This window comes from Stegodyphus dumicola, chromosome X1 (genome assembly GCF_044657685.1).
Source record: "Stegodyphus dumicola isolate Sdum_Otavi_A_Nest chromosome X1, ASM4465768v1".
Classification (NCBI taxonomy): Eukaryota; Metazoa; Arthropoda; class Arachnida; order Araneae; family Eresidae; genus Stegodyphus; species Stegodyphus dumicola.
Window position 1 is genome coordinate 8,557,071 of NC_140780.1, and position 23,871 is coordinate 8,580,941.

A 23,871-nucleotide genomic window follows, 5' to 3' on the forward strand; every position below is an offset into this window, starting at 1 on the left:
TTCCGTTAAGGCTGCTCAAAATGTGCTTTTTCTTAGTTGTTTTAAGCATACTTTATTATATTTCCCCCTTAATCTGAACTATTTTGTTATATTGTGAAGTTTTATGAACCAATTTGCGAAGATCTATTTAAAATTGATTCCATAACTAAATTTAAATTTAACTTTTCTAAAGTTAAATTCTGCAGATTAACTTTCAACTTTGTTTTGAAAAGCACTCTGAAAGTTTCTTTTGGACTTCTTTCCATTCTCTTGGCAAATGCATGACAGAATTATTTTTTAAAAAAGCTGATGTCTTTTGCTTATAATAATGACTGATGCAACTGTAACCGTGTCGCTCTAAAGAGCACATGTTTCCCAGTAGTTCTTTAAAAGTGTCCTGTTTTTTCTTTTCTTAGGTCAATCTCCGCTAAAAGATCAGATGTTGCTCTTGTGTTATTTAACAATTCCTTCATCTTATATTCAGTTAAGAGCTTTTCTTCGTAATGAGCGCTTTTATTATCAAGGGGTTTTATAAGCACACAATTCTTCTTTTGTAATTTTCTGATTCATTGTTTGACTTCTCTGTCTTTCATATGTGAAAATTCTTCGGCATCCTTTGCTTTTGAGATTTTAAGATTTTTTAAACTTCATTTTCAGTCGATGGAAATTGTTTAAAGTAGGAGATAAATTCTTTCCGGTGTTGATGGATAGATGTTGAACCACGTATGAATGAAATTCTAGCAGTGGACAAATTAAATGGCTTTTTGAGATATTCTTGATCTTAATTAGGATGAAAATCAGTTATTCCCATTTCTAGATCAGTAGAATTGTTATTTAACATATTTGCAATCTTTTACCATTTTTCTTAAATACTAGTATTATGTAATGGGTTTGAAGTGAATGAAGTAGTTGGCCTAAATTTAAATACACACAAAACATCTAATTTAGAAACTAACTTACGTTCGATGAGATTTTCCAAATGTTTGTTTCAGTTTTCTTATATTTCACGCTTTAGTTTTTGAGATTTTCAAAGTGGCAAAACGTACATTACATTATGGTAAAAATGTATATTCCTTATATTTGTGTAAATTAATTTGATTTAAAATGAATTTATAATACCCTTTAATTCAAAGACTTTAGTTTAGTTCTCTCCTCCCCCTCAAGTTTAAGATTTAGTTATTATGTCAGTAAAATGGCTAAATCATAGAACCAGGAATGTTCAATAATTTCTTCATAAGTTTCGTTTCTGAATTTTTAAAATTCTTCTATGAAACTTTTGTAACAGAAGCTGGGATAGAACCATGGCAGCCAGACAGAATGTCCCTTCCCTGATTGAAAATTTCTATCATTTCATTGAAAGTGACCTTATAATATTTCAGAATAAACCCTCTTTCTGTAACACTAATAAATGTATATAGAGTTTTTTTAATGTTTTTTAATGCATGTTTGGTTTTTATAATATTTAGAGCTATTATATTACTAATTCTGTATGTGAATTAATACAGTTTAATGTAGAATGCCTGCTTCAATGCTAAAAGTAAAGTATTTGAATTATGCTTTACCTTTCGTCTGTTTTCGTCTGTTAGTACCAGTTCCCATCTCATAAGTCGTGGATTTAGACTCACATTATTTTTGAGCCAAACTAAGGGATTATGATCGGTCATGATGAGGAATTTAGTATGCCCGTCTAAATAACATTGAAGTTTCTTTACAGCAAATATTATGGCGGCAAATTCCTTTTCTGTGGTATAGTACGTTTTTTCAGTTTCTGTAAACTTCTTACTGAGGTATAATATTGGATGTTCATTGTCTCGTTCACCTTTATGAGCTACAATGACACCCATACCAGAGTCTGAAACATCAGTTTGCAAAATAAACTCCTTATTGAAATCAGGTGAGTGTGACAGAGACTTTTGTGGCAGTTTTTTTTCTTCAACAACTTGCTCTTGTCTGTTTAGTTTCTTTAAAAACTTCTCCTTGACTTGCATCTCAACTCCAGAACTTGGCAATTCATCTGGAACTTTTAACTGAGAATCTTTTAATTTTGTCAGTTCTTTCTTTTCAGATAGATTTTGCTTGTTGCGAGATGAACCTTTGTTCTTATCTGTTACTTGCATTCTCATTGAATGTGGCAACTTTGAGTATCCTCTATCATGTTTATGCCTCTTTGCTAAGTTTTCTGACGCGAGCTTATATTCTGAATGTATTTTTAATTTCTCAGCTTTAGAAGCACCTTCATGAGTTCTTTTATAAGAATTTCTTTGATCTGCTGCTAACGAACTGCCAAACACATCTTTCCTTTTTGGAGAAGGAGGAACTGGGGAACTTGTAGAGGAATAATCACACACATGATCCATAGAAGATGAATCACCAGGTATATAAGGTGAGTCAACTTCCATATAAATAACTTCAGTTTCCTCATCAAGAGATGAACGCTTAGATTGTTTGTCAGATTTCTGTGAAGCATTGACAGGAGCTTGACTTTTAGGAGGGTGAGTATTTACCAAATTACCCTGAGTTTTAGCACTATTATTTGTTTGGTTCTGCACCAAAGTTGTGTAGTTCTGCATTTTATCCCTATATTTTTCAGGAATAACAATTACTTCATTTTCATTTCCATTTTTATCTAATTTCTTTTTCATCAACAGCTCGCTCTCCTTTACTTTGAAATCATTTCCGAAATTTTCACTTTTAGCTTCGCTAAACAATGAGGCTAGATCTCTGCTTTGATGCTGAGATTCAATTAATTCCTTTGAATTAGCATTAATTATTTTCTTAATTTCCTTGTCTTCCTTTCAGCTTGCGGTAAAATATCTTTGTCAGACTCAATAACAAACAGTTCTTTTTTCCCCATTTCGGTGTCTCTACTTCGATTTCCTTCTCCAGATCGTTTTACTTGAGATCGGGTCGAAACCGCATTTATACTTTCTAAATTTAAGAATTGTTTCTTTTTGAACAACTGAGCAGTTTTGTTACCCAATACATATCTGCCAGGATCATTTGTAACAACAGCTGCCTTTGTCTTTATATGACCAAGTTCGCAATTAATTTCAACTTCCGCTAACGGTAGACACACTAAATGGTCATTTAAAAGATATTGTACCCAGACATGTTCTCCAGTCATTTTTGCGTTATCTATGTATTTCCGAGAAATAACATCAACAGTGGCTCCTGTGTCTCGAAGAATTGGCATTTCATGCCCATTAATTAAACCGTTAATTGTATGTGTCTCTAACAAATCATCATTCGAAGATACGCAATTTACCTTTTCATTTGGTTTTAAGCGAGGACACTGAGGCTTAAAATGTTCGTATGATCCACACTCGAAACAACGTGGTCGATGATACCTTTTATCATAAATTTTCTTGGTTCTTGTTTTGAAATTGACTTCTTTGTCAGTGATCTTTCTGGTATTTTGAATCGTCCCATTTATCAGAATGCTTAAAATGAGGCGGATGCTCTATTTTTTTCACAAAATTATCATAACGCGGTTTAAATGATCCTTTGTTAATTTTTTCAGTCTGATTGACAGAAAATTTCGGTTTTATTGTTTTCCTCACATCTTCAAAATCTTCAATTTTCTTAACTATTTCAGTAGGTGAAATGATGGTTGTCCATTGATCCATAAAATGTTCTTTGAAATCAGGAGAGGTACGCATTTTTATTTGATCAACCAGCATGAGATCTTTTAGCTGTTCAAAAGTTTTAATGTTTAATCCGTTAAGCCATCCTTCTAAATAATTCTTTAATTCATAGTAGAAATCATACCAAGTACTTTCAGTAGATTTTTGGTGTTTATTAAATAGTTGTCGAAATTTTTCCGCACTTAATTTAAATCGTTGTAACAGTAAAGTTTTTACATATTCATACTTTTTCGCGACTTCTTCTGGTTCTCTAGCAATAAGCTGAACAATGTCGGGAGGCTGCAATGAAATAAGTTGAGTCACTTGATTTTCAGCAGGTATATTCATTATTTTAGCTTGACGCTCAAATAACACCAGAAATAAACTTATTTCATCTTCTTTAGGGTTGAAACGTGGCATGACATCGTGAATTCTGATTTTTAAAGGCTGCTCAGGTAACTGCGTAGTTTCTACCGTCTGTGCTGTGGCAGCCATTGCTTCCAGTTGAAGCTTCTGTAGCTCAAAGGCTCTAATTTGCTCTTCTCTTTCGCGTTCTTCTCTTCTTTCTCTTTCGCATTCTTCTCTTTCTTCTCTTTCGCTTTCCTTTTGTCTTTCACTTTCTTCTCTTTCGCATTCTTCTTTTCGTTCCCTTTCTTCTCTAATTGCAGCCAGTAGTTCTCGAGTAAACTCCTCATCATAATCGGGACTTTCAGTAATCAGTTTATGCAACTGAGCAATCTTAAATTCAGGTTCTTTTCCATTAACATTTTTAGTATCCATTAACTTTTGTTCTAATCCTCTACAATGCTTTAAAATTTCTTTGTCACTCCAGTTTTTTAAATTAGGTATATACTGAATTGAAGTAAATGTAATGTTCTTTTAATTGACTGAATATTTCAATAATTGAAGAAATAGCAGTGTCTAATATTATATTGTAATATTCAACCTTAAATTTTTGTCTCGGATTTTTGATTGATTTTTTCATCTTGAAGTAGTTTCTTTTTAAACCAGTTTCGACTTAAAACCTGTTTCGAAAAAATAACCTGCTTTGTTTCGTCTTGAAAGCCGTTTTTTTTAAACCTGTTTCGAAAGTCAGTATCTACCTCCAAACCATCAGCAACGATACTTGCATTGGCAATTGCGTATTCATACGCTTCATCAGGTCTACGACTATTGAGTTCTGATCTAAGATTTTGTAAATTGTCAGTCACGATTTGTAAATCACATTTAGAGTTTTGCATTATATCATTTACCACATTTACTAAATTTAAAACATCGCACCAGATCTTAATGGAACAAATGAATTTAAATGTCAAACCATCTAAATCAACTCTTTTGCTTGAGTTCTTAATTCTATGTCTCTTGTTTGATCTTCTTGAATATTTATGAACGCTCTCAAATTTCTCTTCAAATCGTTTTCTTCGATCTTCCGTAGCGTCTTAAGCTCAAGCCCAAAGCCTGAATTCTACTTTTTCATCTGGTGTTGGACAGTGGTATTAAAGTAATATATGTTTCCTCCTGCTACTCCTCCGGCTGCTCCTCCTCCTCCAACGGTTCCTACTCATGCTGCTCCTCCTCCTCCCGCGGCTCCTCTTCATGCTGCTCCTCATTTGGCTCCTCCTCCTCCCTCGGCTCCTCCTTGGTGGAGCCGCGGGAGGAGGAGGAGCAGCCGGAAGAGGAGCAGTATGAGGAGGAGGAGCAGCTGGAGGATGTGCAGCAGGAGGAAACATATTAAAACCACTGTCCAACACCAGATGAAAAAGTAGAATTCAGGCTTTGAGCTTCAGTTTAAGACGCAACGGGAGATCGAAGAAAACGATGTGAAGGGAAATTTGTGTGTGTGTGATTATGGCAAAGCCTCGAGGGAGCGATGGCTTCGTGGAAGACTTTCTAAGGGAAAATGGCTCATATGCACGTTACACATGGAGAAAACCATGGAAACTCCCATGCAGCAAGCCCGTTTGCGGGATTGGAACCTCGGATCGAACTACCGGTGTTCAGCGATTTTTACCGCTCGGCCGCTGGTGGGCGAAGTGAAATTTGAGAGCGTTAATAAATATTCAAGAAGATCAAACAAGAGACGTAGAATTAAGAACTCAAGCAAAAGAGTTGATTCAGATGGTTTGACATTTAAATTCATTTGTTGCATTAACATCTGGCGCGATGTTTTAAATTTAGTAAACGTGGTAAATGAAATAAAGTGATTTACAAATAGTGACTGACAATTTACAAAATCTTAGATCAGAACTGAATAATCGTAGACCTGATGAAGCGTGTGAACACGCAATTGCCAATGCAAGTATCGTTGCTGATGATTTGGGGTGGATACTGAGTTTCGAAATAGGTTTAAAAAAACGGCTTTTAAGTCGAAACAAAACAAGCTTTTTTTCGAAACAGGTTTTAAGTCGAAACTGGTTTAAAAAGAAACTACTTCAAGATGAACAAACCAATCAAAAATTTAAGGTTGAATATTACAATATAATATTAGACACTACTATTTCTTCAAGTATTGAAATATTCAGTCGATTACATTTACTTCAATTCAGTATATACCTAATTTAAAAAACTGGAGTGACAAAGAAATTTTAAAGCATTGTAGAGGATTAGAACAAAAGTTAATGGATACTAAAAATGTTAATGGAAAGGATACTGACGGATTAAATTTGTTTGAAGAAATAAAATCTTTGCGCGTTTTGCCAAAGAGGCTTTGTCACATATTGATGTTTTAAATTATATTTATTAAAACAATCTTACCGATACATTTCCAAATATTGCAATATATTTTACGGATTTTTTTAACCCTGAGAGTTTCGGTGACTACTGCAGAACGAAATTTTTCAAAACTTAAAAGTATAAAAAACTAAATGTGATCTACTATGGCGCGGAGAAATTATCGGACTGGCCGTGTGTCCAAGGAGAGCCAAATTTTGGATAAATTAAATATAAAGGAATTGATAAGCGCGTTTGTAGCTGCTAAAGCTAGGGGAATCAATATTTGAATATATTTTTCTAATTTTTATATTTTACTTTAAAAATGTTTTATCACTATTTAGTTTTTAAAATTTAAGAAATAATAAAAAACACTAGGACAAACATGTATTTTAATATTATAATTCTAAAGCTTTTCAGTTCGAATATCAAATTTTGAATATTATAAAAGAGTATTTCACACATAATTTGCAGCACTTTGTATGAGTGCAACAGAACCCCATAAAGGGCGCCAACTTTCAATTTGAACAAGGCGGCTCTGGGAGTGGCTAGTAAACTGGACGACTGGCTTTTGCGAAATAGAACTGCATTTGATTGATTGTGACTTATCTCACTTTTCTGACAGTAACATCAGAACAATCCCATGAAATACCTTGTGGCAAGGAGCGTAAGTGACACCAGCGCCTTGAGCACCTTTATAGGTGACACTGAGATTTAGCTCAGGTCGTGACATTATACTTCAAGTGTCGTACTAATGAAAGTACATTACTTGACCTGATATCATCCATAAGGCTTTAACCCTCCAGGCGGCAAGGCCATATATATGCGTTTGAAAATAATGGCTCTCATAGCGGCAAGGCAGCATATATGTGTCCAAATATTTTGGTCCTCATGGCGGCAAGGCAGCATATATGTGTCCAAATATTTTGGTCCCCATGGCGGCAAGGCAGCATATATGTGTCCAAATATTTTGGTCCCCATGGCGGCAAGGCAGCATATATACGTAAACTTAAATTTTGGCACGAAACGGCAAAGCAGCATATATACGGCCTGTCTCAGAGTGCCCTCCCCTCTCTGCTCTTAATGTAAACTGACAGGTGATAATTTTTCTCTGCGGGAGGTAATTGAGGAGAGGAAACTATCTATTCGCTAGGGGCAAATGGGTTTTATCGTTAGGTTTTGAATAATAGCTCGTTCAAAACTTCCAGCTGTTCCAGCTGTTCTGTGCTTATACCAGCTATAGTAAACTTAAATGTTTATGTTCGTTAAGAGAATTTTCATTTTCCAGCCTAATAATTCTCCAAATTTTAGATGCAGTTTGGCAAAATGTAATTGGAATTAAAATTAAAATTGCAAGAAACTGCAACAATATTTTGAAATATGTGATTTCAATTATATTGCAATTGTAATTAGCTTAGCAATTACAGTTAGAAAGTAAATACTTTTTAAATGCAACAATAATGTATGTAATTGCATTTTAATTCTTAAGTCTTACAATTACAATGCAATGATAATCCCAAACATTATAATTATATAATCTAATTACAATTACAAATTTTATTGCATCTAATCACAACTACGGTAATATTAGGTAATTACAACATAATTTTAACTGCAATTGTAGTAGGTAAATATAACTGCGTAATTAGGAAAGTAATTGTCTCTGATAATTAGAATTACTTAACATAGTGAAATTATGATCATAATTGTAATTCTAAGTGTAGTATGCAATTGTAATAAAATTATGCAATTACTAAGTAGTTATAGTTAAATAGTAGCTGTTTTTTTAATTACAATTTACGTAATTTCATTTAAATTACAATTACTCTATATTTGTGAAATCCAATTTCATATTCAATGCAACTGCAATCATATAATCTAATTACAATTACACTGTCATTGTAACTCTAGTAAGTAATTATAATAATGTAATTAGGATAGCAGTTGTTTCTGATAAAAGCAGTTACGTAGCCCAGGAAAATCATGATCTTAATTGCAAATGTAATTGCAGAATGCAATTGAAAACACATAGTAATTGGAATTATCTTGTAATTCTTGTAATATTATGCAATTATCTTGTAATTACAATGTAACAATTTTTAATTACATATACAATTTACTCAAATGCATTTTAATTATAATTGCATTTTAATTGTGAAATCTAATTGAATAAACAGTATAACTGTAATTATATAATCTAATAAAAATTACAATGCAATTGTAATGACCTCTTAATTAAAATTGCGCAGCAGATGATTGTAACTATTTAATCAGAAAAACAACTGCCCCTTATAATTTCAGTGATATAGGCTAAGTAAATCGTGATAATATTTGAAAATTACAGTCAATAATATTATATTTGAAATGTTTCTGCATTTTGGATAATGAGTTTTTAAATAATACAACGGGATAATCACCTGTAAGAAAAATATTAATATTTTCTGTCATGTCTTCTGAATCATCTTACATATATTGTAGTTTGTGGTACCAGCATAAATAGGAGTTTATTTAAAGGAAATATTTTATATAGACAGAAATGCACATAACGTTAGTAAGCAAATATGTATGTTTATGATCTTCGATATACATGCGAACTTAAATTACAAGATTAAGGGAAAGCAAGCAAAGAGTTTATGCCAGTGCAAAGGGATGTTTTCGCAAAGGATTTGTTACGGGACGCTTGTCTTGTTTACATTACACAAGAAATAAATCATAAAAATTACATTTATCCTTTTCTTTTCAGAAAGGAGATCATCAAGGACTAAACTAAGTCTCATAATTTTATCCAACCTATTGCTTTAGCTGGTAAAAAAGGATTCTGATCAGCAATCAGTATGCTTAACTGCTGTGTGTATTAGACATTTTACTAAATCCATTTATTATGAATTACCGCCCAGACAGTAAAGCGGTTCGTGACTCTGGTTGCCGTACCGAAGAGCCTGGGTTCGAATCCCGGATAGGGCATGAATGTAATTTGTTCATCCTCTTCATAGGTGGCAACGGTGGCCCACGTATTAGTTCCCTCCTTAATAACATGACCGGCCTTAGTAGTGATCAATGTCTATAAACGGCTACTACCTGCCATTGGAAAAAAAAATTTACGAATTGGTCTTTTATTCAACATAACACACATTTTCCATAAATAGTTAAAATGCATTATTCAGTTACAAGTGAAAGTACTTGTATGAACAATTTTCCATCATTGTTTCACGTAAGAACAAATAAAAGTACAATTTTCTTATGCACCTGTGATTGTCGTATTATTTGGATTACGGTAAAGACTGCAAAGATGCTTCTGTGGAAGACTTTCTAAGGGAAACTGGCTCATGTTCACATCACCCGTTAATAAAAGCAGGAAAAGATCTTTATTTAATTGAATGCAACGAAACGTTTAAGAAGAATGATGTACTCATAGAGAACTTTCTAAAAATGATTTGTATTCATGTTACACATAAGGAAATCCACGGAGCTATCTAAACATTTAGATTGTTTGCCAAAATGTACATCCGACTTGAACTAGTAGTATTCAAAAGACGACTTATTATTCTGCTGAGCGAAAAATCTAATTGCTTTCGAAGTTATATTGTAATTCAAACAATCATTGTATTACAATTATTATTATTAATTTTACTTTTATTTTTCCCAATGGCAGATTGGGAACAATTACAGTGCAACACAGTCCATTAGTCTATACAAGGCCAGAAGTTGCAGTCACTTTATTATGGAGGCATCTAATATGTGGGCCACTATCGCCTCCTATGAAAGGACGAACAGTTAAAGCCATGTCTTCTCCGGGATTCGAACCCAGGCCCTTCGGTATCGCAGTCAGGCTTCCCTAACCACTATACCATCTGGGCGGCACAATTACAATTATAACTGCATTAGTTGTAGTTTTAACTACAAAGTAACTACAATGAATTACCAGCTTTTCTCAGTCAATAACAGATAGCTTAAACTTTAAAGGTAAATGGAAGGTCTTATAATTTGTCGAATGGCAATATTCTAAGAAAGTGTAGTCTCCAGGATGGTCGAAGTTTAATTACAGTCTTACATTTCGCATACTCGCAGCACTTGCCCAAAGGCTGTTCCAAGATTATTTCTGTTCACCTCATCCATTAATTTTGGAGACAGAATCATGTCTAGAGACATTTTTTTCTGAGGACAGTATTTTATATAATAGAAAAAAAATAATGCGTCTCCTTCAAGGTGCAGGAAACAACGAGTACTGATAAATTTAATTGAAATTACAATTGTAATTCTAGTTAATACAAATACAATGTTACTTTAACGGTTAGAATTACACTATAGTTCTAATGGCAAAAATATCAAATGAGTGTTATAGATTAGTATACTTTTACTTATCACAATATTAAACTTTTAATACCGTTTTATTTTATTTAGCTTATCACAGTATTGAGCTTTTTAATACCGTCGGTACTGAAAAAATGTTTTACTACTGTCATGAAATGTATATTCGATAATATTTTCTCATTGATGTTTTTCTTATATATTTTTCTGCATAATTCATAAATGTTTGCAATGGAAATAATTCTGAGGCTTTTATAATACTTCTAAATTTTCAGGAAATAAAGTTCCATTAAGGTTTACTTGAAGGAGACTCTCAGTGCAAGCACTCGAAAAGAAGTTATGCTACATTTACATATTATGAAATGGTTGAATGTACAGTATTTACTTGTAACAGCGGTGCTCAACATATCGCGTTTTCTGAAAGAATGCATATGTTGCCTAAAATTGAATTTAAACCACTATTAATCAGAATAATTGGCTAAAGTATTAAATTGTAATTTTTACAGCATCAATCGAATTAGTGGATTTTATTGAAGATAAAAATGTGTTGATATTGACAAGCTATATTAGATTTTGTACTATAATGAATGCTAGCTAGTAACTATATGAATATAATGAATGCTACCTAATAGCTACTCTAGCTAATAGCTAGAGTAAAACTCAGGATATGGTAACATTAAATAAATAAATAAATAAAATTTAAAAAAAAGAAAAGAAGATGCAGAAAACGAAAGCGAAAAGGAACTGAATACATTCGGAAAGAGAAGGCTTACTATGGTGAAACATTAGAAACGTGTAGACAAAGTGTTAATACTATATGTGAGAAAATACTAAGGACAAATTGAAATACATCACAGCTACGTTTGGTGCTTTCTATATTATTTGTATCAATATTAATATAAGTACCGAAAAATACTTAAAAAATAGGTATTTTCGAAACTTTAAAGGAACAAAATTGCAGTCTGAAAATTTATAGCAGCGGAACTTTTGAAGTAATTTCATGCCTTCTGAAGGTCGCCATGAACATAACAATTTATAACTGTCAGCTTTTACAACTAGGAATCAGATAAACTCTATTGTCTGGTAAACCGGACTGTCTAGTAATGTTTTCGGTACTGTCTAGTTTCCGGGAATGGCGATGTATGCAAGCTTTTTCCTCTTTCTGCCCTAAGAATAAACAGCTCATAGGGGAATTCTGAAAAATATATAACGCTTTCATATATGTACTCATACCCTGATATTCACAATAGCGTTTCTTTATTTAGATAGCTTTGAGCATGCAAATTCAGTAAAAATCAGAAAACAAGTACCATACTTAAGAAAGCAGGTTATCTCAGTAAATGAAGGGAATTAAATACCGGCGATGGCAAGATTTTCCCATGGTTTGAAGACTAAGTAATTTATTCCTTTCAGAAAATTTTCTCGAAAAGCAAATCATCACTTACGGATAGAAGAATGTTCTAAGAACTACGGGATAAATTTATAATGGGAATGAAAGAAATCGGAAACTCTTTTCTAGTAATCATTTTGCTCCTCGAAAGTTGGTTTCAGTATCACCTTTTTAAGGAAATGACACATGAAATGGATTTCAGAAACTGAATCTCGAAATCATCAATAACTATCCAATATTCTGCTTTTGTAAATATTTATTTAATTTGCATTTCAACCAACTGTTGAAAACAAAGCGGAAAAGGATCTCCTTACAAAAGGGGGAAAAAAAGATTCCCATTCTTTTACAGTGATATTCCATTAAATTATATCAGAAAATCATATCACTGATGGATGCAATAAATACTAATTTCAGACATGTTGCCTGTTTATGTTGTTAACTCTCTTTTGCAACTGAACACTGGTAGTTTTGCCTAAGTTTGAATTCCGGCGAATGCGTTCGTTGCTTGGTATTTTGGTGAATTTTAGGTTGAATATACCAAACCAGTTTCCCTGAAAAAGTCATCTACAAACGCATCCTTTTCCTCAAGCAGGTGCCCATCGTATGCTGCCTGACGAATGTGCAAGAATTTTTCTTCTTTTACACAGCTTTCATAATCACATATTACCCACCAGCGGCCGAGCGGTAAAGACACTGAACACTGGTAGTTCGGTCCGAGGTTTGAATCCCGCGTACGGGCTGGCTGCATGGTCGTTTTCGTGGTTTTCACCATGTGTAACGTGTATACTAGCCAGTTTCCCTTAGAAAGTCCTCCACGAAGGCATCCCCCCATTTAGGCAGATAACCCTCGTGTGCTTTGGCTCGAATAGTACTACCATACCAATAATACCATAATCACATATTATATTATTGAGCATTTTTAATTTGCAAAACCATAAGTTATGGAAAACTCAATGACATATTTATTTAGATTAATAAAAAGATATAAATTAAATGCGTCATCGGCATAATTTTTTAGTAATATCATTATATAATCTATTGTACTTTTTTTTTTTTTTTTAGTGTACTGGGGAATTAAAGAAAATTTCTCAAAAGTATCATCATGTTTTCGTAAACTGATAGTGTTAAATTATTATATTAAATTTCAGTTTATTATAGCAGAAATCGTAAATAACTGCATTATGTATAACTCTTGCTTCACTGAGCTTTCGGAAGTTAATCTGCGTCCATCCGCATAATCGAGAAGCAGGTCGATTTGTTTCTCAGTGCAATCGCTGTGGGATCTTAATTCTACTGATACGCAGTCGCAGTTCTAGTGACCGATGTTCTATAAACTTAAAATATTTTGCCCTACCTAAATTCTGTAGCTCTCTACATTCTAAAACTTTTGCCGTTGTCAAGTGCCAAATTCTTAGAATTTCGCCATCCCTAAATTTTCTTGTTCGATGCCTCTTTAAATTATAAGAATTTTTCAGCCATTAATCTGCCTCCTGGCCAGACGTGTTTTTCAATGCCACATATGTCACTGAAAAAGGTTGAAAAATCGGAATTTTAAAAGCAAACTTCCTACTTTTCATCAAATAAATTTTATCGATTAGCAGTGCTATGGAAGCATTAAAACATTTATGTAATAAATACACAAATACTTCAGAAAACTTTTTTTCTCTCTACTGATGAAAGGCCTGTCTCTGACTACCTGCGAATTTGATTAAGTTTTATCCAAAATCTACGTCAAAGCGTTTCTTTTTGGCCTAATATTAAATTTTACATTGGCATGTTCCTGTCCCTGCTTCATGTTGACAAGATTTATTCAAAACTTACTGTTCTTATTTTTTATTTTAAAACAAACAATTTAAATGGAAATCCTCAGCTTGCTTTTATTATTTAAATAATAACATTTGATAATGTGAATTGAGATCTCTAAGTAATTTGCGTATTTGAACCCAAAAAAATGTTAAACACCAATTTTGAAGCTTTTGTTTTAGTTTGCTTTATATTTCCTTCAAAGCACGCGAGAGCTATCTGCCTAAAGGGAGGAATGCCTCTGTGGAGGACATTCTAAGAGAAACTTACTCGCGCCCAGTTCTGCAGTTAAATTCAAAAGATTAAAATTGCATTAACATGATCAGATTCAGAGTCGTAGCTAGGGTTTTCAGCGCTCAGGGACAACTGAAGATTTCGCGCCCCCTACTGCTTGCCAAGGATGGAAAACATTTAATTCTAAAATGTTCTAACATCAGTTTGGCGCCCCTTGGATTCTGCACCCGGGGACACATGCCCCACTTGCCCCCCTCTAGCTACGCCCCTGATCAGATTTTATTTTCTGCACGTAGACTGAACAATTACTTATGTGTTGTCAGATAAATGTTACCAGATGCAGTTAATTATTTTTTACTTGCCAATCATATTGACTTTACTTTGTGTTGCAAAATAAATTCATCCTCACTCTTTTTGGACTTGCCTACACATTAAATTTAAAATAGTTTTATGAATAGGTAAGATGTGATTATCATAATTTTGTTTCTCTCTTTATCTTGGCAACTTTATATGTTGATTCAGTATCCAGGTTACCTACTAGTGGCTGATTGATAAAACTGCTCATATGTTCAGCTGGTGGTTTGAGTTTATTTTCTGACATAAAAAATTTTGGTTGATCTTTACATTATGGTAACTTGGCGATTTTTTGGCGAAAATTTGGCGACCAACTCTCCTACAGCAACCCTAAAGACATGTTTCTTTTCTTTTTATCTACTGAACACTTCTTCCAACAATCTACTAGCCGAATTACACTTACGCTGGAAATTTTATCAAACAAAATTGCTTAATCATGACAAATATTCACTGCAAAATTGGGAAAAAGTGCACAATACCATACTCCTTACGCGTTTTTCAAAATAACACATACACATAAACCATGTACATGCAGACTTATTTTTACTTAAAAAAACATCCCAGAATTGCACAAAAATGGCATTGTGCACACTCTTCACTATATCCATGTACACTGCTTTTTTCTCATAAATTAGAAAAATTTCACGAAAATACATGACAATTTTCTGAATCTTTAAACCCGGTAAAAAGAACATATATGAAATTACCTGATCGCGAAAAAGTATATACCCTTTACAAATATGAACATTTCCACATATAAAATAAATAAAATATCCAAAAACTTTTACCTCTAAATCATCTATTATATTATAAACGTCACCAACGAATTCATACCGCAAGTATTACAAATACTTAGTGTCAAATATTTAAATTATTTCCATGCACGTTTACTTCAACTAAAACGTATACCAAATTCCTACAAACATAAAATTCACAAAATAACTATAATTTAATAAAAATATCACTAAACCATGTACACGTCGACTTATTTTTATTTTAAAAAAAAATCCCAGAATTGCACAAAAATGGCATTGCGCACACTCTTCACCATATCCATGTACGCTGCTTTTTTCTCATAAATTAGAAAAATTTCACGAAAATGCATGACAATTTTCTGAATCTTTAAACCCGTTAAAAAGAACATATATGAAATTACCTAATAACGAAAAAGTATATACCCTTTCCAAATATGAACATTTCCACGTATTAGCTCACAATCCTAATTACTTTAAACTAAATCATTGCTAATAACAATTTTCCAATAATGCCATAAAAATAATATCCTCAAATAATTAAAAATACTAACTTACCTAATCTTCTTCAGGATCTTGATTACGTGGCCGATAAACTTTTCTTATTTCTTCCGCTAAATAAAAAGCAAGCGTATGTGCGCTTGTTTTAGGATCTTTAAAATCATACTTATAGTTGTTCACAGCAAGGTACCAGGTAAAATAAATAACTTAATAAAACATCTTTACTTCTATATCGCACAACCTTAAAAAAACACTTATTACTACCCCTTTCAATCCCACTAAATATCCATTTCGAATTCACTTTAGTTAGGGGCATGGGATCCAAAAATTAACCAACACTGTTTCACACAACACAGAATAAAGCTAAATACAAAATTTCCAGATTTCCCCCCTTTTCCGATTAAAGAACCGTAATTCATCCATTAATATCACATGACATATCTCATGATTTCTCATTTCCCTCACACAAAATAATGCGTAATCGGAACTGAATACTGCTCACATTATTACCAAAGTCCCAGGTAGTAACCTTTATCGCCTCCAAAATGTCGCCAAGCTACCAGTTACCATATTCTAAAGATCAGCCAAAATTTTAAAAGGCATTCTCCATGTTTATTTTACTATAATCGAAAAATCAAATAATTGCTACTCTGTTTATAGGTACTAAATGTTAAAATATTTTAAATGCTTCCTTTAATTTGCATTCTAATAGTCTTGTTTAAATTTAATTATGAATTATATTCACATATAGTAATTGTGAGTGTTTTTTTATTTTAGGTGCTGTGAAAGGCAATGACAGAGATCCAATTTGTCAAGAGTTCTTATATACATAAGAATACATGGATATAAGATTGTTTTTCATGAATTCAAATAAAATGTGATAAATTGGATTAATAAAAACTATTTTGAATTTTGAAAAGTGTTTTTCCTCTGTTAATCATAATATAGTGCCATAAATTTCTGAATGTGTTTATTTTTCATCCAAATAAATAGCTTTACAAAAATTTGTCATATTAATAGATATTGCATAATTTAGCATTATTATAAATATTTATTATAGCAGATTTAGCTGAACTAGTTTTTTAGTCTCTTTGCAGATGAAGTCAGAAAGGTAAGTGGTTAGACATTTTTCTGTATTGCCCATTAAGTAATTTTATCTGGTAACTTACTGTTACTTATATATAGTGGTAACTAATACTTATATACGGGTACTTATATAAGGTGAAAGAATAAGCTATCCTTGAAGATACAAAAATTTGCAGATATTTCAAAAAATTGGTATACGTAAAAAAGTTCTTAAATTGCCACATATGCGAAACTGAAAATGTTATATATGAAATAGTTCAGAAATATAAATATTTTCACTATTTTTTAACTATAATTCACTGCATTTGTTATATATAATCACAGTTTAAGGTAGCAGTGCTTTTCTCACTGTGATTTCTCATGTATTTTGATTCATAAATCCACGTATTTTGATTTCTCTTTTGAGACCGAATAAAAAATGAACTAAACATTCTCGTTGACATTGAGAGTTGAATAAAAGCTCACCTCAAAATAAAATGAATTAATAAATTTATGGAAAATTTTGCATTGCATATATTGAGCAGAAAGAGTAAACTGAATATACTTAATGGAATTAATAATTGGTAGAGTTGATAGCAGAATAAAATGTCTTAATTGCATGGTAAACAGTAGATCTTTTGAAATTTTTCTATGTTACGTAAAATGCAGATTTAAATTTTTGATATTGATTGTCATATAAATGGCAATTACTGTTTTATTTTACTCTGAAAGAATGGTTAGTAATAAAATTCTGGATGAGACAACCTTTAACATGCGCTAGAATTTACAAAGTTTAATTTGGTGCTGATTTCAACGGGTAAATTTCATTTTACTGAATTTTGCGTAAAATAATACCAATGAACCATTGCAAATTATTTTCAGAACTTTTTTTTTAATCTAAAAGGGCTATTAGTTTTGAAATGTGACTTCATATCGTCAGTCGTAAGCTTGTTTCGCTTTTCATTCAAGTCTTGCCATTTGGCAAAATTTAACATATTTACCTTTAAAATCTAATATATTATTGACTAACAAGCCAAGCTATTTAAAAGCATTACACACAGTTCTTAACAATGCTTTTTTTAATTTTTAATCTGATTGATTTAAAATGCGTTTAATTCATGATATATCTAACTGAAAACATTTTAATATTTCTACATAATTACATGATATATTTCTTCATTTTTCAAATATATAGAAGATATATCACTTTCTGGTGTCAGTATCTTATAAAATGTTTTGCTATTTCCACTGCCCCATCTGTATTGATAATCTATGCATTCATAAACTTTTAGCCTCTTTGAGTGACTGCTAAAATCTGAGGCCTTTCAGATTTTTTAATTGTGTGAGCAGAAAGATAGAATTTTAGAAGAGCTTCTTGACTTACCTTTTGAATGATATAAAGAATTGTTAACATAATGTCAAATTTTTACAACTAAATATTAAATATATAAAAAAGCCTGCAGCATTCTCATGTTACGAAAACATATTTATTTATTCTGAGGCTAGGAATTGATTTAGTTTTAAAAATACAATTTATTCCTTTTAACAATTTCCCAACAGTGTCATCAAAACACTATAAATTCCTTACATGTTTTAAAGAAAGATGATTCATTTATGTAAAGATTATTAAATGGGTAATTTTATTATTCAATTTTTAATACAAATTAACTGAAATTAGAAACTGATTTTGTAAAATAATTTAATTATGAATAATTCAATTTGGGGGCTATTGGATGTTTAAAAATGATCAAAAGATTTTTAATATCTTAAAAATAAAAGCAAAATTTTCAGTTTTAATATTTTGTATTAATAATTCATTTTAATTTCCTTACTCAGTTTTAATATATTCACAAATTCAGATTTAAAAACAAAATAAGTTGTATAAATATTTTCAACATTTCTGATTTTTCCATAGTAACCATAGGAGAACGATTTGAGACTATCTGTGTACAAAATAGGTTTTAGATCATCACACCTTCACATACTTTCACTGGAATTTTCCTCTGTATGTATACTGGGATGTGACACTAAGCAGTTGAGAGTATGTATTTAAGAGGTTCAAGGGATATTGTAACTAGTGTTTCAAATCCTGATAACATCCCATACTCCGTAGGTGGGACGTAGATAGGATGTCCTAAGGATATACTGGGATGTGACATTAAGCGCTCAGGAGGATGAGTTTAGGAGGAAATTGGGATATTACGGGATGTCCTGGGGATGTAGTAAGTAGGACTTTAAATCCTAATAACATCCCATATGCTGTCGATGGGACATAGATAGGATGTTTTTAGTATATAATGGGATGTGCTTAGGAGGTTTGTGGGATGTCCTAAGGATGTAGTAAGTAGGAGTTCATATCCTAATAACATCCCGCACGCTGTCGATGGGACTTGGTTAGGATGTCCTGAGAATATCCCGGGATGTGACATTAAGCACTCGGGAGGAGGTGTTTAGCAGGTTCGCGGGATATTACGGGATGTCCTGAGGATGTGCGCATATCCCGCGAGCAACATCCTTGGGATATCCCAAGGATGTTTTGGTGCTATGTGGGTAAAGCATTCTGCAAAGCATAAGATAATATTTATTTTTCAAATGTAATCATTTAGCTCGGGGGTATAAAAGAAGTCTGTTGCAAATCGCAATATATTTGTCACCCAAATTTTGCAAACAAGTTATTTAAAAGAAATGCATTGCCACTAGCCAAATTAAATATTTACGCTGACCACGCAGCAGATTTTTCTCATTCAACAAAGCGCAGGAATTTTAATTTTCCTTTCAAATAAATTCTTATATTTTTCACAAACTAAGCGATTTAGAAAAAAGCCGAAATTCATATAAATTATCTGAACTTATGAAATAACACTAACCGAATTTATTAGAATCATCTATACATATAAAAATCTGTGCCCGTTTTTCTTTGTTGTGTAATTTGTAGAAATGTACACTTTTATTCCGATCTGGATGAAATTGTGCGCTCTTGACCATCAAAATAAGAAGAAAGCCACCGTCTACACATAAGATTTGGAAAACTCACCATACTATTGCTCTCACATCACCTGTCTCAAGTTCGCGTTGCCATAGTTGCGCTCCCGCTATGAGTGAACGCCATACCTATTAAGTAAGTTCAAGTTGCTTTTTTACAAAAATAGGTAATCACATTTCTACACAGCCTTAATTATTAAGTGACGCCACTAATATTAACACTAGTGTTGGATTCTCGCTGCCGGTTCCTATTAAAACATTTATCAGAACTACTATTTCGCCTAATTGATTTGGCACACATGTGAGTGTTCCAAGTAGAACAATGAGTTTACTTTAAACTATGTGCTTTGAAATTATAGAAGATATGACACAGATAGGAAGGGTACAATTACAATTTATTTTCCCCAGTTTACTGCTATTCCGGTATTTCGGGATACAAACTAATTGACTGCAATGCCTATTCCAGGAGACCAAGCGAGTTTAGTTATTATAATATTTTTACGTGTTCAAAGGATGTATGCCTAAAAATTGCCCCACTGAGTGCAAAAACGTTGCTCCAACTGGGGTGGGAAAAAATTGCCCCAACTGGGGTGGGAAAAATTGCCCTAACTGGGGTGGGAAAAAATTGCCCATTCGCGATTATGGTGAAGAGTCGCTAATCGTAAAAATAGTTTAATCATAATGAAGCATCAAAGTAAGCACACGGATATAAAATGTACAATAATTTTAAAAACTCTTTAAATTTATGTTATTTCAGTTTTTTCATGTCATCCAATATTTCGACGAGAATAGAAATAGGAACTTTTAAAAAATTAAGGATCTTCGATAACAATTATATGGTTGCTCTATACAAGCATTAGTTTCTTTTGAAGCAGAATTGAAAATGCTTTTAGTCTTCTAAGCAATTTTGAGACTGGGCTCAAAAGTACATGCAGAATTAAATGATTTCCTTTCGAATCTTTGCATTACGGGTTTGTGGATTTGGAGTAATTGATGAAGAATTGAAACACAATTTATTGGCCAGTAAGCGCTATTACACAGGATAGTTCCAAAGACACGTCTACAAAACTACTACGAACACACGGAAACAATCAGCAACGCACCCTTGAGGTTATAACAGCGAAGAAAGCTTCACGGCAAAGACCTAAAATACAACTTTCGACTCTGTCGTTGCTCTCTAGCCAATCTCTGACCTTCAAGACACTACTGTCTTCTTGCTTAGGCAGGGTATATAGAGTTTTAACCTACCTTTCGAAATATTCCCTAAAACAACCGCTAAAATTTAGTTCCAGAATGTTCTCGTTCCGTCTATGGCATATCGCTAAATGGGCGATTTCGCGCGAAATCTGGGTACCTTGACTTTCCTTACACATTCTGGCAAACCTAACACCCCTTTGCGACGGGCATGTCAGCAGCCGTGTTGGTTGAATGGTTTGGTGTTTCGAGAATCTTTATAATTTTGTGCATTTTGCTTTTGTGCTTCTGAAAGTGTGTTATTATAATTTATTTTGTGCTTCGGTTTCGAAAAATGTGCTTTCTGTATCAAGATTGTGGTTGTTTTTGAAGATACGAATGATTGAAAATTTCTACGACACGGAACGCCCCATTTGCATGCACGGGTAAGTTTTATGTTGATTTTTTGATAAATATACCGTGCAAATTTATTTCTTTTGAAGAGATGTATTTGGAATTGTGATTTCTACTTGTATTTTTAAAAGCACGATCCCAACTTGCATGGTTTATATGTTATGAATACTTAAACATTTAGAGTGAGCTAAGACTAACGAGGCTGACATTTGTTTATATTTGAAGATATAAAAGTTTAATTGCAGCAAGGCCAACTTATACTCAAGGCCTGCCAGTGTGAAAATTTTGTTTTGTGTTTTCGGTTGCCTGCGTGATATTCCTACTGACCGCAAGATGGCGCTACAATTCTGCTACACTGCGATGTTTACCAAAAAAGTACCAAAAACGAATTCTGTCTTGTTATATGCAAAGTTTAAAAACGATTAATCCATAGTAGTCAGAAATTGTTGATTTCTTATTAGTAAAAATATTTTAATTAGAAGGAAAGCATGGAATTTTAAGCTATCTCACCTTTTTTTTTTCACAGCTATTTGATCTCGATTTTAATTCCTGCTTTCATATAGACATACGCTATTCTGGAATGTACGCATTACAACTATTTATTCTAATTTAAAGGTAATTCAGAGTATACACCTTATTTTCTAATTATTTATATAGTAAGAAGTTAACAGATAGCTTCAGATCATGTACTATTTCAGTGAAAAATTTTCAAAATATTTCTATCGGCTGTACTGGGCCAAAAAATAATTTAGTATCCCCTATCAAAGATGTAATTAACATAGTAATACACCGTGATATAAAATTTGTATATCTCTTTCCACGGCATTGGAGTAAAAATATTACCTAGAGATTAAATTTTACATACTGAAGAATTTTTTAAATTATTAAATAACTGTTTTTAGGAAATCTTAAACAATAAAAGTTTAAATAATGCAGATTTTGATCTCTGTACAGTATTTGCATTACAGATATTCAAAGACATTCTAAAATTATTAGGCCAAAAAAGAAAAAAAAGTCTTACTGTGGCATAGATTTTGAATGAAACTCAAACCCAAAGTTACTTTTTTGACTAATTTTAATATTACACAGGTGTGTTTCTCTTCACTTTCATTTGTATTCTAAATTTCATTGGTGTTAACATTAAGAAACTAGTAATTGAATTAAGTGCATTGCAGCAATTTACATTTTCAGTGTTAGAGAAACTTCAATTTTTCAAATGAAAATAGTGAAATTTTTGATAAAGCTATTGATCAAATCAATCTGTTTATTATAAATAAAAGAGACACAGACATCCTAAAATATATTTTAACACCACACAAAAAATAATAACTCTCATAACCACAATATATACTTAAGAAAAAGTTCAGTTCTGTATATCAAGGATAAAATTTGAAAACTTGCAATGGCTGAATATAAATAATATATCCATCATACGTGCCCACAATGCTAAGTAGAATGAGGAATATACGCAACTTTTGATATATATGCATTTAAAGTTAGGCCAAAAAAACAAGCTTATTAAATGCATTACTTAAATATACAGCAGGTAGACATTTTTACACACATACAACATTTATCAGAATGACGTGTACAAAATTTTATGGCTGGCAACGTGAGATACTGATATAGTTCTTTATCAAGAATAATGTATACATGAAATATAATTACTGAATTTCATGTGATAAATCAGCACAAAGTTTACATGAAATGTAGTATACAATTTTACAAACAGCATTAACTATGCGATAATAAAAGAAACATCACAAACAGTATTGGCGATAATTTTACTGCACAAACACATGCACATTCCGCAATTCATTTTGTATTTATACAATCAGTTGATCGTCAATAAGTGGCAGTGAAATAAAAATACACATTCTGAAGAAATACGAAGAGTGATTTTTCTAACATTCTATGAAAAAATACGAAGCTGAACTTACCTCACCAACAACACTCTCCTGGGCCCGGAATTCATTAATCTTGACAATAATTAATTATCCATTGTCTATATTGTATGTAAATCGAACGCATTGCTTCGATGACATACGCTTCAGCTAAAACTAACGCAAAACCTTCCGCCATGTTTATTGCCGGAAATATAATCATCTGTTTATTTAACACGAAGGGTCAGACCTGTCCTTACTTTAACAGCCGTCTCATCAATTTAACGGTCAAATTTAACGCTACCTTTGATGAGAATACCAATACTTGCGATTTAACTTCTTGTGATGTCAGAGTACCACGTGATTCCGTAAAAATCACTTAACGCTGTGGTTAAAAATGTCATGAATCGGGCCCTAAAGCTGTGTTTCCCAAACATTTGTTTACAGTCCGCTTTTAGAAACGCATTTTTACAGAAAATATATAAGCATATAAAACAGCAATAATGGGGTTGGATTACTTGTATGTTAATGAAATTAGCAGTAATTGCACTGTGATTTTAGCTAAATGAATAATAAAACATAAATAAGGACGTGTGTTTCCGGTCATCCGTAAAGCATTCTCCAAAGCATAAGATAATATTTATTTTTCAAATGTAATCATTTAGCTCAGGGGTATAAAAGAAGTCTCTTGCAAATCGCAA

General features: G+C 32.5%; 1 long non-coding RNA gene across 7 annotated transcripts in view; it reads left to right on the plus strand.

The window, feature by feature from the left end:
* LOC146993078 (uncharacterized) overlaps positions 1–16,572 on the plus strand; it is a 138,793-nt gene extending 122,221 nt beyond the window's left edge. For 6 of the 7 annotated variants that reach the window (XR_015038699.1, XR_015038691.1, XR_015038696.1 and 3 more), the window contains 2 exons: positions 2,201–2,362; positions 16,431–16,572. This is a non-coding gene — a long non-coding RNA (uncharacterized LOC146993078). The remainder of the gene's footprint in view (positions 1–2,200; positions 2,363–16,430) is intronic. The other variant, XR_015038692.1, reaches the window with a different exon arrangement.
* The last annotated feature ends 7,299 nt before the right edge of the window (positions 16,573–23,871 follow it).